This window comes from Manis pentadactyla, chromosome 10, assembly GCF_030020395.1.
Source record: "Manis pentadactyla isolate mManPen7 chromosome 10, mManPen7.hap1, whole genome shotgun sequence".
Classification (NCBI taxonomy): domain Eukaryota; kingdom Metazoa; phylum Chordata; class Mammalia; order Pholidota; family Manidae; genus Manis; species Manis pentadactyla.
Window position 1 is genome coordinate 117,062,456 of NC_080028.1, and position 19,719 is coordinate 117,082,174.

General features: G+C 41.1%; 1 protein-coding gene across 3 annotated transcripts in view; it reads right to left on the reverse strand.

Moving 5' to 3' along the window:
* SLC6A15 (solute carrier family 6 member 15) overlaps nucleotides 1-4,624 on the reverse strand; it is a 45,481-nt gene extending 40,857 nt beyond the window's left edge. The window contains exon 1 of one of the 3 annotated variants that reach the window (XM_036890035.2): nucleotides 4,264-4,624. The gene's annotated coding sequence lies outside the window, so the exon portion shown is untranslated. Of the gene's footprint in view, nucleotides 1-4,127; nucleotides 4,203-4,258 lie in introns of those variants that run through there. The other 2 variants (XM_036890034.2, XM_057487540.1) reach the window with 2 other exon arrangements.
* Between the last annotated feature and the right edge of the window lie 15,095 nt (nucleotides 4,625-19,719).

Here is a 19,719-nt window from a genome sequence, read left to right on the forward strand (position 1 = left end):
CTTTTATTCAACATAGTACTTGAAAGCTCTAGCCAGTGCAATAAAGCAAGAAAAGGAAACAGAAGGCATATGGATTGGAAAGGGATAATTCTATATTTGCAGACATTCTGTCTGAGCTGAAAATCCCAAGGAATCTCTACAAAATATGGACAGTACTTCCATGCTGAAAACTGTACAAAGTGCTGTTGAAAGAAATCACAGCTAAATAGACATACCATATTCATGGACTGAAAAATTCAACATAGAAATATGTCAATTCTCCCTAAACTGATAAAACAGGTTTAATGCAATTTCTATAAAATCCGAGCAAATTTTTTTGTAGTATAGATAAGATTATTCTCAAATGTATATGAAAAGGCAAAAAACTAAAATAGCTACAATCTCAAAATATAAGAATGAAGTGGGAGGAATAATTTTGATTTCAATACTTACAATATATATCCACAGTGTGAAGCTGGCATGAGGATATGGCACACAGATCAACGGAACAGGAGAGAGTACTCATAAATAGACCCACACAAATGTGCCCACCTGATCTTCGACAGAAGTGCAAGAGTAATTTCAATGGAGAAAGGATGATAGCCCTTTTAACGAATGGTTCTGGCAAACTGGACATTCCTAGGCAAAAATATAATGTCAACCTAAACCCCAAATTTTCAAAAACTGTGTAAAGAACACCCAAGAACTCTATTTTTCTTAACTAGATGTGACTCTACAGCCATTTCAATATAAACTTTTTAAAAAACCTTAGTCAACTCACTAAAAAAAAGTTTGCATTTTTATGCTGATAGAACTGGCTAAATTTAGTAAATCCACTATATCTCATATGCTGCTCTAATATTATTACTAAGGATGTTCAAAGAGGAAACTTTCTTGTAAATTCAGAAACTACAAAAATCATAGAGCCAAAACACCCATTGACATTTATACTTCACTCACTTGAAACATCTGAGGGCTGAGTACTGTTCTCCCAAAAGTGTTTATTATTCTTTTCACTTTAGAATATTTGTACCTATATTTTGAATATATAATACAGTAATATGGGAATACAGTAATTAAATACAGTAATTAAAGAGGATAGAATGAGCAATATCTACCACACTTTTCCCTCAGTTTATCCAGTCCCATCCCTACCTCCTTATAAATCACTGAAGTCTTGCATAGACATTTGGTGTTTATTCAAGTTAATATGTATATTCAAGCTAATACAGTGTTTTCTCCCCACAGATCCAAACTTTTTTTTTACAAGAAATATACCCAATCAAAGGGTGTATGCTTTTATAAGTCAGATAAGTATTGCCAAATTGGCCCTTTATAATGTTTGTTTCAATTAGCACTATCACAAGCAATGTATGAAAGTGCCTGTGTCCCTCTGTCCTCTTCAATATAGTGAGTAATCTTTTTGATCTTGGCCAATCTGATAGGTGAAAAATCTCCCAGGGTAAGCATTCTGTTCAAAGATAACAATCTTATGTGAAAGGATGCCTTAGCACACTGATCACAGGGAAATAAAGTGACCTTCAAGGAAGGAAAACAGCTCTATCCTTTATCAAGTGATGTTGTGCATTTAAAACTACCCTGTACACAGTCTCCAGGGCTTGTTATTCCCTGAGATATGAGGCAATCACTATTGGTCAAAGTTAATATTTAAGCAAATTATTAAAATAAATTTTACTAAGTACATTCAAAGGAGTAATTAGAACTCATTTTCAGTTCTAAGGCAAATTCGAAATAAATCTACAGGTTTTGCCATGTAACCTTGAATGTGTTCATGCATAAGACTACGCCATAGATTTTTGTTATGCCATCTGCTCAGAAACTATTTTAAAATCTACTCTGCATAGGAATATATTAATACATCCAATTATGCATATGTATGGAGCAATAACAACTGCCCAAAGGAAGTTGATAAGTAAACTGAGAAGTCAATACTCTCAATGAGTAAAAAGTAAGTAGCATCTGAAGTTTTCAATAATTAACAAGTAGGACGGCTCATCTGATTATTGATATTTCAAATAGTTATCCAATTTAAAAATACTTTGTATTTGCTATGGCTTGAATGTTTGCATCTTCTCCACCAAACTCGTATGTTGTAATTCTAACCCCAAGATGACGGTATTAGAAAGTGGAGCCTTTGGAGCATAAAAGAGACTCCAGAGCTAACTAGCCCTTCCAACCAGTGAGAAGGCACCATCCGTGAACCAGGAAGCAAACTCTCACCAGACATCTAATCTACCATCAACTTGATCTTGGAATTCCCAGGCTCCCGAACTATGAGAAATAAAATGCTGTTTTTTTTAAAAAATAAAAACCACCCATTTGAAGGTATTTTGTTATAGCAGCCCGGACAACGACAGTATTTTTTGCTTTACTAATTGAATGACAGAGCACTTACTTCCTAGAAACACGTATAAATCCCTTTCTTAGTGCAATTAAAATCCTGTACCTTGAGTTACATATTTGGAAGTATGAAGTAATTCTTTAATCAAGTATGTAAGTTTCAATCAGAAAAAAGAAAACTTGTCAACAAACAGTAAGCAATTATTTTTCTCTCAAAATAGTTTTAACTCTTGTCTTTTTGAAAAACAACACACTGAATGTTTCATTTGGAGGAAAATAGCCATTCAGTAATATATTGTTAATATGTTGTATTCCAAAAAATATATATATACCATTAATCATCTGGATAGAAAAGGCACTCACAAAAATAAACGATTCTCATGGTCAAATACTCTGAATATAATTAAAATAAACACACATAATATGTTAGGAAAATTCAGTCATTCAAGTACATTAAGTACCTACTACACAAATCAAGACCAGTACCGGGCGCCCAACCCAGAACTAGGTTTGTATATCAGCACGTTCTTGCAGAAATGAGGCTGGGTAGGGTAAGCGACATGGGGTTGCTTCGCCAGAAAATGACATTTCCTAAAGCAAATACATTGTTCCCGGTATCCCAGGAAAGCAACCAGATACAGACAGTTTTAAAAACTGTTTGACGAGTAGCCCAAATGCAGTAGGCAAAACAAACTCTTCAGTCCCCTGGCGTTTCTGGGCTGTGAACCGTACAAGTAGCGCAGATTCAGGCTGGGGTCTATCTTTAAGACCTGGAAGGGAAACGGCAGCTGGGCAGAATCGGTCGCAGTCTCATTTGCATAAGCACCCAAACACTGCCGACGTCACCACGCCCGGATGCTGATCCCGCCCCGCCCTACTCCGCGTTTCCCAGCGAGGGAAGCGGCCGCGCAGGGGAGGAGGCGCGGGACACGGGAGCGCAAGCTTGGGCGCTTTGCTCTCTCCCAGTGCGCGGCCGGCGCCGCTCCTCTGCTCCACGGAACAGAATGCCCGGCCTTGCGACCTCTGCGACTGGGTGGGTCCTGTCTGCCCCCGGACGTCTCCGGCTTTTTATTAATATTTATAAGGCTGCTATCCCTGCGTGTCCCGACTGAAAGGTTCTCCCTATCCTCAGAACGGTCCCCGGCCAGGCCACGCACAGACCGGCCGAGTGAACGAACCGGAGAAACGGTCTAGGTTTCCAACTCTTTTCTATCCTCTCCTTAAAATCCGAGCACTACCCCCTCGCCGGCACACTCGCAAATTCCTGGATGCGTGGAGACACATGCTGCGCTTTCTTTGGCAGCCACGTGCCCTGTGCCCGGAGCGAGACCCACTTCAGGACCACTTATCGCAGGACGCCTCGGGCAAACGGGTATTGGTCACGTAAAAGCACCCCGCCTCCGGTGGTCGCCTTCAGCAGTTGCAAAAGCAACCCGAAGCGAATGAGGAATGAGGCTGGCTGCTCTCCCCGCCCCACCGCCCACCCGCACGGGGATGCGCTTCCATCTCACCTAGAACCTCGGAAGCTCCGTCCCGCCCCACCCAGCTCACTCTAGCATTTGTCCCAGTGCGACCCCACCCTTCCGCCAACCCGGAGCACACTTGGAAACGGCTCGTCCCCTGGGGATGCTGTAGGCAATTTCCCCCACGAGAAAGAAGGGAGGATGGCGGCACGTTTCGACCCACGTGCTTCTCCTACAGGCCGCCTCTCGCCCCCCGACTGTGCACAGGTGCGGGACGCAGAGCCTGGCGGGTCTCCCGCTGAGCCCGCAACGCCCTCCCCTCACCTCAGGATACCGCCTGAGCCCTTCCTAGGATCCATCCATCGGTTCCGCTCTTGTTCCCGGGCTCCTGGGTGGCTAACGGTGAGCCCCACCCTGCCTAAACCGTGCCCTTAGCAGCAGGAGTGACTCATTACCGTACGCGTGTCTCCACCGGGCGCCTTCCGCTGCCTCCACGTCCCGACAGTAGCTGCAGCGGCCAAAGGGTCGGGGCCGGGGGGCTTTGCCGGAGGCCGCGGAGCTGACGGGAGGCGCAGCTACTTGCCTCGCGCGGGCGCTGGGGCTGGGATGAGGGGATCGCTGGCACGGAGAGACTCGCGAGCGCCCGTGTGTCGGCCGGTGAAAGAGCACGAGATGCAGGCGCGCGGGTGCGTGCGCGCGGGTGTATGTGTGTGTGTGTGTGAGGGTGTGAGCGAGGGTGTGACGGAGGCGCCCACGTGCCCGGCCAGCCCGCGCTGCGGCCGCCGACCGGCCGCGGGGGGAGCGGGGAGGCTGCGGGCGGCGGGGGGAAGGGAGCCCGGTCGCCGGGCTGGGCGCCGCACCTCCCGCCCCACCGCCCCTGACGCAGAGGCCACTGCGGCTGTCCGCGCCGGGGGCGGGATGGAGCCGCGGAAACCCGCTCCAAAGCAAACGCAAACAAATCCCCCTGCCATCCTGTCCTCCCCGACCCACTCGGGGGCCTAGGCACCAGCTGCCCGCCCCTCGCCTTTGTCTCAGGGACGATAACAATAGAAATGGTCCTACCTCGCAGCTTCTGTAAAGAATCGGATAGAACACCAAACGAAGTGGGTGACCCAAAGACCCCTTCCCTCTGGCTTTCTCCCCACGCTGGCCATTTACATCTCTTACAAAAGAAAAGCACTTTTGGCTTTTACCGCCATGGAAAGGTAGCCTGTGATAGCGCTCGTGATTCTGGCCAGGTTAGGAAAGGCTGGTTTAGGGAGCTGGTCCTCACCCTCTGTCGATCCCTTAGCATCCGCCTCTCCTCGAAGGGGTCTCCTTACAAGATGAAGGCTGGCTTACCTCTTGTAGCAGTCAAGACGTAGTCATAATTTAGCCACGTGGAGAATCCCTAAAATATACATCACTGTGCACAAATCTCACCGTGTTGAAAATGGCTGAATCCTCCCCTAAACGGGGCACATGCTGTAGGCATTAAATTTTATGTCCTTGAAACTTGCAGAATTTGAAAGAATGCAAAATGAACCTAAAACATATAGTGGAATGGATCGGTGACTGGGTAAAGGGAGTTTTTCACTTCCGGATGACTAATAGTACCATTAAAAAAATACTTTTGTGCACTTTTAGAACTTCTAACAATCCCTCGGACCTTGACAGTTTGTATCCAATTAAGATTTAATTAAATTATAAGGCCATAGCAGACACGTTTTTCATGCAGTGAAAAATCTCCTGGAAAGAAATCACAAGACCTAAATTTCAGGTCAGAACATTTCTACTAATCCGTAGCTTTTAACGCAGCCAAGAAAGCTTTTTCTCAGTCTTCCAATCCCACCTTTGAAATAGTAAAAAAAAAAAAAAGATAAATAAATTAGATTTGATCCCGTGGATACCTCACCCCTAACATGGGTAAATAAAAATACTCTTAACAGTTGCCCCCCCCATTAAAATAATAGAAAGTTATAATAAACCTCTTAAACCTCTTATATAAATAACATCTTGCATAATTTGCTATTTACTTCATATATAGGTGACTGGCAAATATTTATGTTGCTATGTATCATGTTATATATATTGAAATTGAAATTTAGAACAAACAGTGCAAATAACAGCTGAGAATTTAAGAAAATAAGAGCCATGTCCTCCATAATCAGGATTACGTTTATCTGTGGGAAACAAAGTTTTCTGTAGCTTGCATGAATGGTTTACGGTCGGTCGTACTCAAGAAGGCCAACTTGACAAGTATTTCCTCCCCACACTTTTTCACTGATGTTTCATACTTATCTCAAATGCATGTGTAAAGTAAGTCAAAATATTTGTGAAGTGATACTCTCAAAAATGGGTGACATTAGTTTATGTCTTCAAGCCAATCAGGAGAAATAAGGGAAAGTAGCTACTGAGTTTCTCAGTAAGTAGCTGGGGCTTTAAAACAGCTTATTTAATATTCTCAGTTAACTAATGAGGTGATTTTTCCTAAGTTAGAGATTAGACAGAGGTGATACTCTGAAAAAAAAAAATTCAAAAAGTCACACAGCTAGTTCAATAACACAATGGAGATTTTAAACCCAAATCTTGCTGGCTTCAAAGTTCATGCTATTTGGTAAGCTTTTAGTGAGTATATGGATTTTAACAAGAGTAACATGTCGAATTACCAAAAAGGCTAAGCACCTTTGACAGTAAGAAATGGAGTCGGGGTGGAGAGATCCCAAAAAAAGAGCCTGGGAACTCCAGGCGCATAGTTTATAAGTGCCCATTTAAACATTTTCAAAATAGAGACCTGTCAAAGATTTAATGTTTAATTACTGGTATCTTCTAGTTAATGATTATTGGGTATAGCTTCTGCCACACAGTGAAAAAATGACTGGAGTGTGTTGCTCGGGGTGGAAGACACAGTCCACAGAAGGGGAAGCACAACTTGGAAGACCATTTCTACCTACAGGTAAAGGGAGACCAGTCTTCGGGCCAAGCTGTATTTACTATATTAGCAAGTACTGATTCAGTGTTAAGTATGTGCCTTTGCAATGTGCAGAATAATTTATATGCCTTATTTTTCTTAAGCCTTACACAAACCCCGTGATGCAGGTAGTTATTTAGTCATACACCGAAGAAGGAAAAACTGAGCCTCCGTTGTCCGGGTTCACATAATCAGGAGGCATCTGTTAGATACTGTAAATAAATGTCTATCCCTAAATCGCTTTCTGAATTTGATAACCTTTTAAGCAACCAATCCCTCAAAATGACAGTATTATAAGAAAAGTTCCCAAAGATGTAGCACCAGAGTTCAGAAAACAATTCGAAGTTTTACCAAAAAAGAAAAAGATTTTAAAATCACAATATTAAAGGAAAATTTTAACATCAATTCATATCATGAGATCATATCAACTCATTTGCTTACTATTATTTAAGCAGTATATTGTGGAAATTCTTTTTTTTAAAGTATTTTTTGTATTATCCCCCATACTAAATTGTATGAGATACATACTTTCAAAATTTTTATGAAGCCAAAGTCTGCACAATCTCAAAATATTTAGTGAATGTTCTGTTCATCCTGTGTTTTCATGACTCATTTTCAAGAGCTGAGTGTAGAAGCAAAGCAAGTAAGTAGTTTATTTGATTTGTCTATAGAGAGAAGATGGGTTAATGGAATTAGCAAATGTCAAAGCAATCAAATCACTATGCTTTACAAACTCACAATACTATTTCAACAATTTCAAAACCATTTGAAGAGAACATGGCAGATAAACGTTCTTTTTTCTTTAACTTTTATGAAAGTAAATGCTTATGGTTTTATCTGACATCTTTATTAACTCTTAATCTATCTTCATCATATTCTCTGCTTTCTCAGAGTTGATTGCTTTAGGGTTCTGTCCTTGGTCCTTATATCTTTTTTTCCTCTCCTGCTTTCCTTAGGTGATTTCATTCACTTACATTTTCTTTCATGTTGATTCAAATGATGGTAATATGAAAAATACTTAATTTTCTCTAACATATAATTTTCACTGTCCAAAGGAAATTGATCATAGATAGGAAAGACAGGAAAGACCAGGGTCCCAGAAAAAGGTCCAGGGTGACTGAAGTAGCAGAAAGAATGGACTCGGTACAGATATTTTCCCAGAAGTATGAAAATATTTTAATATTCCTTCAGCCAGTACAGCTGAACAATGTGTGATGACTGGAAATCACTACTCATATTGAACTGTTTTTTTTTGACATTTACTATTTCTTATATTAAAGAAACTCCTTTTCATTACTAATTTGCAGTGTTTTAAATTAATTATTTCATACAACAAATATTTAGTGGGCACTTATTATATAGTAGTCACAGTCCTGTGAGCTTGAATACATAAGCAAGCAAAACAAAGATACTTGTCCTCATAAAATTTATAATCTAATCATGTGGGGCAAGGATAAGTAAAGAATTCACAATAAACATAATTAAATCATATAATATGTTTAAAAACGATAAATGGTATAGAATAAAAAAGAGGAACTAAAAAGCTAAGGATATTGGGAAGGTCAGGGGAAGAACGATGGAATTCAGTTTTAAGTAGACTCGTCAAGATGGGTCTTACTGAGATCTTATTGGAGCAATGACTTGAAGGACTTGTCGGGGTTAGCCTTGCAGATATTGGAAGCTAGATGTTCCAGGCAGAGGGCTCAGTCAGTGAAAAGACCTTAAGAGAAGTTCACCTGGCATGTTGGAGGAGCTGAGAGGATACCCAGACATAGCAAATGCTTGTCCCCTTATAGACATTGTTTTCCAAGGTTATTCTGACGTTGTAAAATAAGATTCTGTTTTACAGGATTATTACACTCCTATCTTAGTTTATCAAATTCTCTTTCATAGTGTTAGGCACGAAAATAGATACGAGCAGGGTGAAAAGAGAACAAGGTCAGTAAAGCACCCCAGAAAGGACTCAGTTAACCAGTTAAAACCAGAAAGCCAGAGAAGATTCAGAATTAATGTGGTAATAAGTTAAAGTTCAAAAGGTCAGGAGCTACTTGGCCTTGAATGTTTGAATATTCCCCAGATAAGGAAAGGTGTCTGAGCACAGCCCATGTCTTCATTGTGTCAATTAAATCATTGTTAAGATTTACTCTAGCCTACTAAAAGGCCCACCTATAAACACCATAATAAAGACAGGGAGATCCCACCTTAAAGCCAAAATTGTATTTTGAAAAAACCCAAGAAATTAAGAAGAAAGATTCTTAACATACTCTTTAGCAAACAACAAACAAATAACTGCCCACTTTGGAGGGTAGGGCGAATGGTCTTAACTGATATGCCCCCAAACCAAAAAGCTGTTATTCTGGGAAGAAATCATCAGTAAATTTTGCAGAATTACCTGGAAAACCAATCAAAGATATAATGACTCATCCAAGATGAACATTCAGGGACCACTTAACAAGTCCACACCCCTAGCCCTTTGAAAAATCCTCAACTGCCTATAAAACCCTAGACCCTAAAACCTTAAGGGTGCTCCTCTCCCTGAGGTCACCCATACTTTCTCTCTATGTAACTTTAAATAAAACTTGTACTCTGTTTCACTACTGTGTCTCTGCCCTTCAGTTCTTTGTTGCAGCAGGGACAAGAACCAAGGAAAATACACAACGCCTCTGTACATCTGGGAAGAGGAAATCCCGGGCCAAAATACCTCTAAAAACCAAAATTAGTCAAAGGGAGAAATCAAGTTTAAAACCCGTTTATTGCTTACAAAATGCAGTCCAGGGCCATCTCTTTCCTCTGATCTGGAAGGAAGCAAGCCAACAAGCAAGCCAGCCCCTCCCCTTAAACTCTCAGGTTCAGACACGCCCTGCCCAGGTAATTACCCACTGACATGGAGATGAACTTCTCTCCACCCCTGAAGATATGCAAATGCACTAAAACCAGGCAAGATATTCTGGAAATATTATAATTTTACCCACAAGCCACCCCACCAGAAATCTCGCCTTACAATCTACTCATTCCCCTTCTTCCACAGTGGTCCCTGGGTGAGAAAACTGCAGCATTGTGAGCAGACTAATGACATAGAAATAGCAATAAAATCATGACAATCCTCAAGCCAAAGGATTCAGCCTATACAGCACAAAATATGTTTCTACAACTTGTTTACTCATTCCTAACAACCATGTTACCAAACACTAGACAAAATCAAGCCTTTCTTGAAGCATTTTTTTCTTGACAACAGCAACACAATCATGATCATTCCAAAGCCAGAGGATTCAGCTAGGTTCAGTGTCCCACGTGGATTAAGTCCAAAGTTCCTCCATTCCAGCCATCACGTGGCAGCTGCAGCCAGGGGGGCACATCCAGGACACAAAGACTAGAAGCAAAATAATCTTAAGGGCGATAAGATACATGTTTTAATGACACCAGCATAGGCAAATCTTGTCCATCAGGTAGAATACATGCAAGAGAGTGGGCTTGTGACAAACAGTGGCAGGAATGGTATTTCATCCTGGTCTAGTGTACCAGACTTTCGCTCCCCTTCCTCTGGAGTTACAGATGGGTCAGTATATAGGGTTACAGGAGGTACATGCACTGGCCATAAAGATAAAACTTCCCTGCAAGATGCTCTTACCTCCTAGACGTTTTGGGTACACTACTGTGACCTTTGGGGGCCATTCAGCTGTTATTCCAGGAATACACAGGAGGCCAGCTTCCAGGCCTTTCACCAAGGTGCCAGAAAGACCTGCCATTGCTGGTCCATGTGTCAAAATGTCCAGGCCCAGGTCCATTCAACAGTGTCTCCAGGGCTTAATGCAGTAGGGGCTGGGGGAGGATGTGGCTCTGCTGGCCGTATCGTGGCTTCAATAACTCTTCTTTGGTTTGGATGTAAAATTGTATAGGAGAGGCAGCAATGTATGTGAGCATATCCGCAGAGCTCAAAGCTTTACTTGGCTTCTCATTCAAATGCCGCAACACTGTCCATAGGCGAACTGACCAACCCCATAGACTATTGGTGTCCCACTTCAGGCCATATTTCAACAAACCGTTGTACCTCTCTATCATGCCTGCCCCAGTAGGATTATATGGCACATGAAATTTCCACTTTATTCCTAGTTGCTGCACCCATTCTTGTAACACATGTCCAGTAAAGTGGGTGCCTTGATCGCTCTCAATCACCTGCGGCCAAACATAGGCTGCAAAGAGATGCTCCAGGCCCCTCTTGGTGGTTTGCTGACCTGCACAAGGTACAAGAAAAGCAACCAATAGTCCAGTAGCCATGTCCACACAAGTCATGGCATACCGATATCCTTCTGATATGTGCAGAGGCCTGATATAGTCTATTTGCCACCTGAAAAAGGGTATTGGCCCTCTTACTATTGTCCCATGGTGCTGTGGTACTCAATGTAAGTCCTTTTTAGAGCACACAAGGCACTCCTGGGCTTTGCTGACTTCTTCACAGGTCAATGGCAAGCCCCACCTATGGGCTACAGCCCACATTGTCTTTTGCCCGGTGTGCAACAAATGGTAGTAGCCATTGGGCCAACCCAGAGGTAGGCTTTCCTTCTAGCCAGCACACCTGGGCCAGTGTGTCTGCTTCATCATTCCCTGGGGATGCCAAAGGCAAATGGCCAGTCACATGATATACAGTAACAGTCTTAGTCTGACCAGAGGCCCATAGGTCTTGTCACAACTCTTGCCCTCAAAGGGGCCAGTGACCAGCCATCCAGTTAGCATGATACCATGTCAGTAGCCACAGTGTCAGCCCCGATAGACAACCCAGTTGTCAGTGCACACAACTATGGGGGAAGGCTCCTGAATGATCACAACCCACACTGCCTACAACTCAGTCCATTGGCTGCTCTTCCCCTCTCCGCCCTCCATCCATATTGTCTCAGTCTTAGGATGAAAAGCCACAGCCCTCCACTTTGGGGGCTGCCCATGATTAGAGCTGTCTGTGTACCAAGCATCTTCAGGTACAGGGGCTTTTCCCTCCTGATAAGAAGTTTTGGCTACCAATGACTCAAAAGCAAGTTTGCCTGCTTTCCGCTAGTATAGGTCACTGACCCTGATACATGTTGGAGTTCTCCACTTTCAGGGGCTAGTAGAGAGGGCTACCGTAAATATGCTCACCATTTGGCTAGTGTAGGTATCTGTGCCACGCCACTCCATGGCCTTTGGGTCCAGTCTTGCAGCCACCCTGCGATGGAAGAGCTGCTACCTTGGTCGGAGCTGTTCCAGCAATGGGCCCCGTAGCCAGCAAGGCATGGTACACAGCAGCCAGTTGCTTCTCTGTCAAGGTGTACCAGACCTCTGCTCCTTTCCAGAGTTGTGACCAGAATTTAAAAGGTTGACGTGTCCATTCAAGCCACTGCCAGAGACCGCATCCATAACCATCTTCAGTTACATAAACATCTGGCTCACAGGGCCTTGATGAGTCCATTACATTCAAGGCCTGTATGACCTTGACTGCCCACTTGGCAGCAGTAGGAGCAGCTGCACATGACTCTTCCCAGTCCCCCCTGATGCCCTTTCATCCCAACTGGTATAAGGGCTTCAGAATTTGTGCCAAGTGTGGGATAATCACTGTCCGGTAGCCCAAAAGACCCAAAAACTCTTGTAATACCACAGTGGTAGGGGTGGGGAAAGCCTGGACCTTGTCTATAACTGCTTCAGGAACAACTTAAGTTTTGCCTGACCAGTCAACCCCTAAGAATTTCACAAACAAACTAGGTCCCTGAACCCTGGTGCTGTTCACAGCCCATCCTTTCTCCTGCAGATGTTGCAGCAGTCTAGGAACTGCCCTTTCTAAATCTGAAAGAGAATCAGACGTGAGCATAATATCATCAATGTAGTGATACAACCACACTGTTTGCAGTTTCTTCCATGTGCCCAAGTCCTGGGCTACAAGTCCATTACAGATGGTGGGACTGTGGAGGTGTCCCTGTGGAAGGACAGTGAATGCCCACTACTGGCCTTCCCACATGAAGGCAAACTGTTCCTGGCTTTTCTGTGCTATGTCAATAGAGAAGAAAGCATTAGCAAGGTCTACTACATAATGATATGTTACCAGTTCATGGCTGAGGGTGTCCATAATGGCTGCTATTGAAGGGACAGCAGCAGGCAAAGGGGGTCTGACTTTATGCAATTCCTTGTAATCCACGGTTATATGCCAGGATCCATCTGGCATTCTCACTGACCCCACTGGGGAATTAAAAGGACTCTTGAGTGGGCTTTATGATGCCCACCCTCTCCAACTCCTGTAGAGTTTCTCCAATTTCTTTGTGCCCACCAGGCAATTTATACTGCTTAGTATTCATCACCCACTGAGGTACAGGCAGAGCTACAGGTGGGTGCTGAGCATGTCCCCTCAGAACTGCCTTCACCACACATACCCTCAGTCTGAACTCACCTGCAGTGGGCTGTAACCACAGGCCCTGCAGGATATCTACCCCCAAAATATATTCAGAGATGGGAGAATGTACATGGTATACTCCTTGGGGTAAACGCCATATCCCCCGTGAGATTTGGGTTTTCTTCACTCCAGTTGCCTTACCCACAAAGCCATCTGTCACAGCAGGGGTCCCGGGAAACCGCTCAGGGTTACCATGAACCAAAGAACACTCAGCTCCTGTGTCCACCAGAACCAGGACATGTACATTCACAGGGGACCAGTGAATTGCTAATTCAACTGTGGCCTCTGGTCCCCACCATGTCCCCCAAGGTGGGGACTTTGACTCCCACTCAGTCGAACCGCGATGCCCAATCATCCTCCTGTGGGGGTGAGGGACTGTCTCCCATGAAGTTTTGCAGGGACACAGGCCGGGCATGAGGCCTTGACTCTGGTTTCTGTGTCCCGGACCTCAGTGGCTGGAACTGCTGCTCTGGCTTTAATTGGTGCCACAGTCCTAACAAGATTCTATTGGGTTGCACATCGAGTTTTTCTTTCACTACCCCTGCCTTGATCAAATCAACCCACACCTGGGTCCTGGAGACCTTCACGGGGCCTTTTGCACTCCTCCTTTCAGTTGTGGCCCATACATCCCCCCGTGCCCTTATTGTTTCAACCTCCCCGAGATCTGCTGAAGTACGAGTACCCTCACTTACGGGTTGCCCCAGGTGGAGGGCCAGAGTAGTCACTAGGGACCCAAAGAGAGATGTGGGAGCTGTGTGCAGCACCAGGTTTCTCGCCCCTATAGTGAACACCAGAGATGCAATTTCAATTCAACTATAATTCATGAACTAGTGAATTTTATATTGCTGGACTGATTCATGGCTAAAATTTTGGAATGTAAGTAACAAGGTCTCTATTTGTATGTTTATGTATGTCTATAAATGTATGTGATGTAGATATGATGTTTTTCTTTATCAAGATGATATTGCCAAAATTAATTTGTAAAAGATCACTAATTGGCTTTTAAGAAAAGTCTGCTTTAGTACCAATAGTGTACTTACATAAAACTAAAACTTAATTTTCTTTCATCTGATAGAAAGGATAAAGTTTTCTTGGACAGTTGATCTCTTCTTGATAAGATTATGAAAGGTTTTTCTTTACCTTTTAAGTAATCTTCCTAGAAAACAAATACTATGTGTTTTATAAAAATAATTAACTATGGTTCATGTTGTCTTTATCAGGCTTTTAATTACTTAAGAAAAATGTCTTCTTTATTAAAAGAGCTAACAACTAGTTATTTAACAACCATGTGGCCTTCTATATTTGCCTTTGAAGTCTTTAATTGTCACTTTCATTAAATGAATAAGTATAATTTCATAGTGGCCTATTATCCTGTTTAATGAAGTGCTTTAAAGCCTTTAGATATTTTTTATTAATTTCCCAAGAATCAAATTCTAAATGAAGTCTTTTTTACCTCAAACTAACTTGGAGATATTCCAGAAGGTCCCTGGAACATTTCAGATTTCTTCTTTCTCCTTATAAAATAGAGATTTTAAATTAATGGGTCTTATTTGATGTGTTAAATTACATGGGAAGCATTATCCAATAAATGCTAAAATTTCTTTAGGTTATGTTTATATAAATATATATTATTAAAATAAATATTCCAGAAATTAGGAGATTCCTAAAAATCTTATGCCCTAATATAAGGTTATAAGTCATAATTCTAGTAATTGTTTTAAAAAGGGTGTCATAGAAATAATCAAATTCCTATGTCAACTACATTATAATGAACTCTTATCAGTTCTTTAACTATGGCCATTTTTAAGTTTTTTGTCATTTCAGACAGTTGTTGTTTTACTCTGATGCTTTTACTAAGTGTTCCTCCATTTTCAAGGAGACTCAAGGAAAAAATTAACAAGTACAGGTTTCTGAGAACTAAGGTCTTACCGCTGAACTGAATAAGAATTTACAAAACTCGAATGGGAAAATTGATACGTTCGTAAACTGCTAACACAAGATTAGGATAAATGAGAATTAATTACATGGGACTAAAGGAACTGATGAGGATGATTATAATGCTTATGACTTTTTGTTTGAGACATTATTGGCACTTTTATGTTTTGTTTTTAAGATTTAAGAAAAGCTTTTTCCTTTTTCTCTTGAAGTATCAGCAATTTGCTAAAGTACACCTTTGTGAACAAAGATGAAACATTTACCTTTTTTCTTTATACCTGCTTCCTCCAGAATATAGAAACACTTAGTGAATATTCTTATTTTCATGACAACAGAGTTATTTGCATAAGTTCAATAAGAATCTGTTCTCCTTACAACAGGACACAATTGGAAACATTGGTTATATTATCAAGGCTTTAACTGGAGTGTCATATTTGAGAATGTGCATAACCAGACAGCTTTAAGGAACAATATATTGTGGGAAGAACTTCCCTTCCAATCCAGGGTAGACAATCATGAAAAAGCCCTTGTAGGATCGGGGTATGTGAAAGACGTTTGGTTTCACCTGAAAGAGCTTAAGGCAGTTCTCACTTTTTCCTGCATCCTGGCTCATAAAGTGCGAATACTCCCTGGAATCAGAAATGCCCTAGCCCAGGTACCAGCTCTAGCAACCAACTCTTCAGCAAATACATCAGATGGCGTCCGTAGGAAAAGTAGCACCTGGGTGGGATGGCTCACTACCAAGGATGCCAGACTGCCCTTGAAATACAGTATCTTGGATAATGCTGTGTATTCTAAAAAACACCCAGGCAGCTGCCAAAGGAATCTTGGGCACACACTGGAGTTCCTAACTGGCGAGGGCTTGGCAAATTTATTAATCGGCCCCTCCCTCCATAAGAGGGTTTTAAACATGCCTTGGCTGTGCAGGACAATGCATCTGGCCCAACCCAAGCTTTCCTCGATTTCATACTGTTACCATGGTACCCTCTGATTATTGGGTTATCTGTCTACAGAGATAACCACTAAGAGGTACATTGTCCCTGCACACGATTCCATAAATTTCTTTGAATTAACATAATCCCCATCCAAGTGTGGGGCACAGGAATCTGCTAAGGCAGCGCATCTTAGTCCTAGCTTTCTCCCAATCCTAAAGTTAATTTTTCCTGATTCTCTGTTTCTTCTGTAGCAGCACATGCTAATACCAAGCCAACAGCTATTAAGGATGTATTACATGGGCAGTTTGATAGCTATCAAATAAACACCTATGTGCAGTCCCTCAGAGTCCCTCAAATGCTGCCATGTGGCCCTCCTTCCTTAAATCCCATAGTCTTTCACAGGAAAGCACACACAAAATAATGACACCTAGAGAATCAAAACCTCTAGAAAAGATTCCTTGATGCCCCCAACTACTCCCTAACAGGAAGTAATAAAAGTAAATAAAGTTATAACAATCTTCTAAAGAAAATTGTCCAAACCTTCCAGAGGCAACATTTTAAATTAATAAAATAGTTAATGGTAATGTCTTTTGTATGAGGATCCTAAAAATAAAGGTGAAGTTACTCATTCATAAGAGAATGAAAGATAAAGAAGGGGAAGCTTGTTTTAGTGAAAAAGGGGCTACGTCATTCATGGGCAACTAAGTAAAGGGCAGAAGAAATTTAAGTCTAGAGCAAATATCTATATTTGAGGTTCAAATATTGTGAGTTTGTAAACCCACTGCTTGAGTTCATACTCTGAATTCATACTTGTCAGTTTTGCAACTGTTCCTTTGTGGCAAATTTTGGATAGACTATCTCATATTTGAATATATTGGGTATTGAAGAGATTAGAGAGACTGTCAGAATCTCTTTAACCATTGCACGGGTTTCAACAAAGCCTTTAAACATAAGCAATTCCAGCGTCCCTTCCTTAAAACTCTGCTCCCCCTTATACTGTGATATGAACATCTGTAGCAGTCTTGACTTGGTCAGCAGGACAGAGTCATAAATGTTACATGAATAAGAATTTAGTATAGGAAATAAAAGTTTAAAAAACTGAGGAATGGATTGGGACAGGGGATTGGGACAGGGGAATGACAGGGGAACACCACAGCCAGAGAATCAGAAATACTCACTAACAACTCAGTCTCAAGCAATGTCGTAGGTGGGAATTCTCCAGCTCATAGGGAATTCCAAGAAGCCACTGTGTCTGACCTTCAAGAGTGGTGGCTTCCACTTCACTTCTCCCAAATTACATGTGTGTTCCTCTTAGTGGCAAACCCAGGAATCTACAAAGAAGGGGATCATGGGATATGTAGAGCCCACCTTAGAGGGAAGCCGTGGTGCTATCAAGCCAACAACAGCCAATCTGATATACAGCATCTCTATCCACAACTGAGTGTCTCTAAATGAGTTTCCTTTTGTCTGTGATATTTTGAAGTGTTTCCATTATGGCTATGCTGATTTTACATAATGAGTTGGGCAGAGTCTATGTTTTACTAAGTTGTTGAATAGTGTGTATGTATTTCTTTGGAAATACCTCTTCTTTGAAAGATTGAAATGAATTAGCTTGTAAGACCATCTGGACCTAGCAATCATTCAGATGTAATTCTAAGAGCTTCTGAAAACCCTGTGTATTTAGATTTTCTTCTTCCTCTTTTGTCATTTTGTAGTTCATTTTTCATAGAATTTTTTTTTTATTTCAGCCAAATTTCAAACTAGAGTTGTCCATAGTATTATATTTTAAAAAACCTGTTTCTGAGCTATGCCTGCATTAGTCAGCCATGCTGCGTGACTAGCCACCCCAGAACCTCACAGTTGCTTCCGCAAACAAGCAGCAATTTTTCACTCATACTACACTTCAACAACTGCAGTTTGCTCAATTTCTACTTCCCTGAAACTTCACATGAACGAAATCATATAGTAGTGCTCTTTTGTTAAGACTTCTTTCACTGGGAATAATACATTTTGAAGCCATCCATCTTGTAGGAGTAGTTCGTTCCCTATTCTTACTGAGCAGTGTTCTTTTCTATGAATGTAAATAACATTTACATTCCGTACTCTTTTAGGTGAGTACCTGGGCTATTTCCAGTTTTGGCTATTGTGAATATATTTGCTGAATACATTCATTCTTTTTGTGACTTCTTTTTGTTGACATATATTTTCATTTCTCTTGGGTAAATCCTAGGAGTAGAATTTCTGTGCCATACAGTAGGTATATGCTTAGTTGTATAGGAAACTGAGAAAAGTTCTCCAAAGGAATCTGACTTCAAAGTTTGTGTTCTTAAGTATTAAGCTATAGAGTTGAAATGGGTCTTACAGAAAAAAATGGGATTTTTCTAAATAGAAAATTTAGGGAAAATTGTTTCCAATTAAGAGAACAATATTAACAAGTGCATATACTTGTGGGAATGAATTCTACTCCTGAAAGGGAAATGAGATACGTGTTTGACATAATACGAAATGAGTTTGCAAAAATAGTTAAGTCATGTCCTGGAGATTTTCTTGATCACAGTGCTAAAGATTTATGGCTTAATGCCATAAAAAAATGGAAAATCGTAGTTTGGGGGGTAAGGAGTAATCATTCATTCATTTATTTATTCTCTACAGTAAACAGTTGCTGAATGCTAAAGATATGCAAGCACCACTGTGATCTTTGAAGTGTTTAAGAAGAGGTGCTAAAGATCTGAGATAGCCCAAGATCAGGAAAGGAAAGAATGTTTCTGAGAAGCACTGAAAAGTACAATTCTAAAGGATTTTGTGGTAACTTAGGTTTAGTGTCTGAAACAGAGTAGGGGGCTTACTATTAGCCAGAGCTTAAATAATTGGGAAATTGATAGTGCCCTTAATCACAATAGAAAATTCAAAAGACAATCAAGTTAGGGCTAGAAAACTGGAAGCAGATTATGTTTTTGAAGACATACCTTCTAGGGAACACAGTAGATCTGTTACAACACCAGTACCTTATAATAAAAAGTTCTAAGTGTAACACAGTTCAAGTGTTCCAAGTTTTTACATAAAAACAAACTTGCTCTGTAATAAACATAAGACAATTTTAATTCTAAGCTGGTATGCCACAGTTCAATATTTGTAATTTCTGTCAAATAATTTCTTGAAATAGTTTTGTTTGTTGTAGGAAATATAGCCAAGAAGATCGTATTTCCCTTGAAAATAACAATATTCAGGGATTTAAAAATTGATTTCCAGGCTTTTTAAATTTAATAATGCATAATTATTGGTGCTTTTTTATGCTTAAGCCAAACTTATCTGCAGAATTTAAAGGTGGAGGGGAATATAATAGCATCTTTCAAGGAACAACAGTGTGCAATCATATTTAATACTATAAGTTACTTTAATGTTATATCTGTAAGGGATTTGAGGATATGTGTAAAGCATAATAATTCAGAGTGAGTCAGAACATAATCTATAGTTTAATAAAAGCTCTACCAGCAGTTTTTCTCCTCCATTATTTCCATATACTCTTACCCTGAGTGTATCATATTGTAATCTCTTAGTTATTTGCACATGCTTCTCTTTTGAGTAATACTTAAGCATTTTATTTGCTCAACTAAATGGATTCTTCTGTTAAATTAAATTTCTTTTTTTTTTTTCATCATTTAGATTCTCTCTCTATTTGATAAAGCT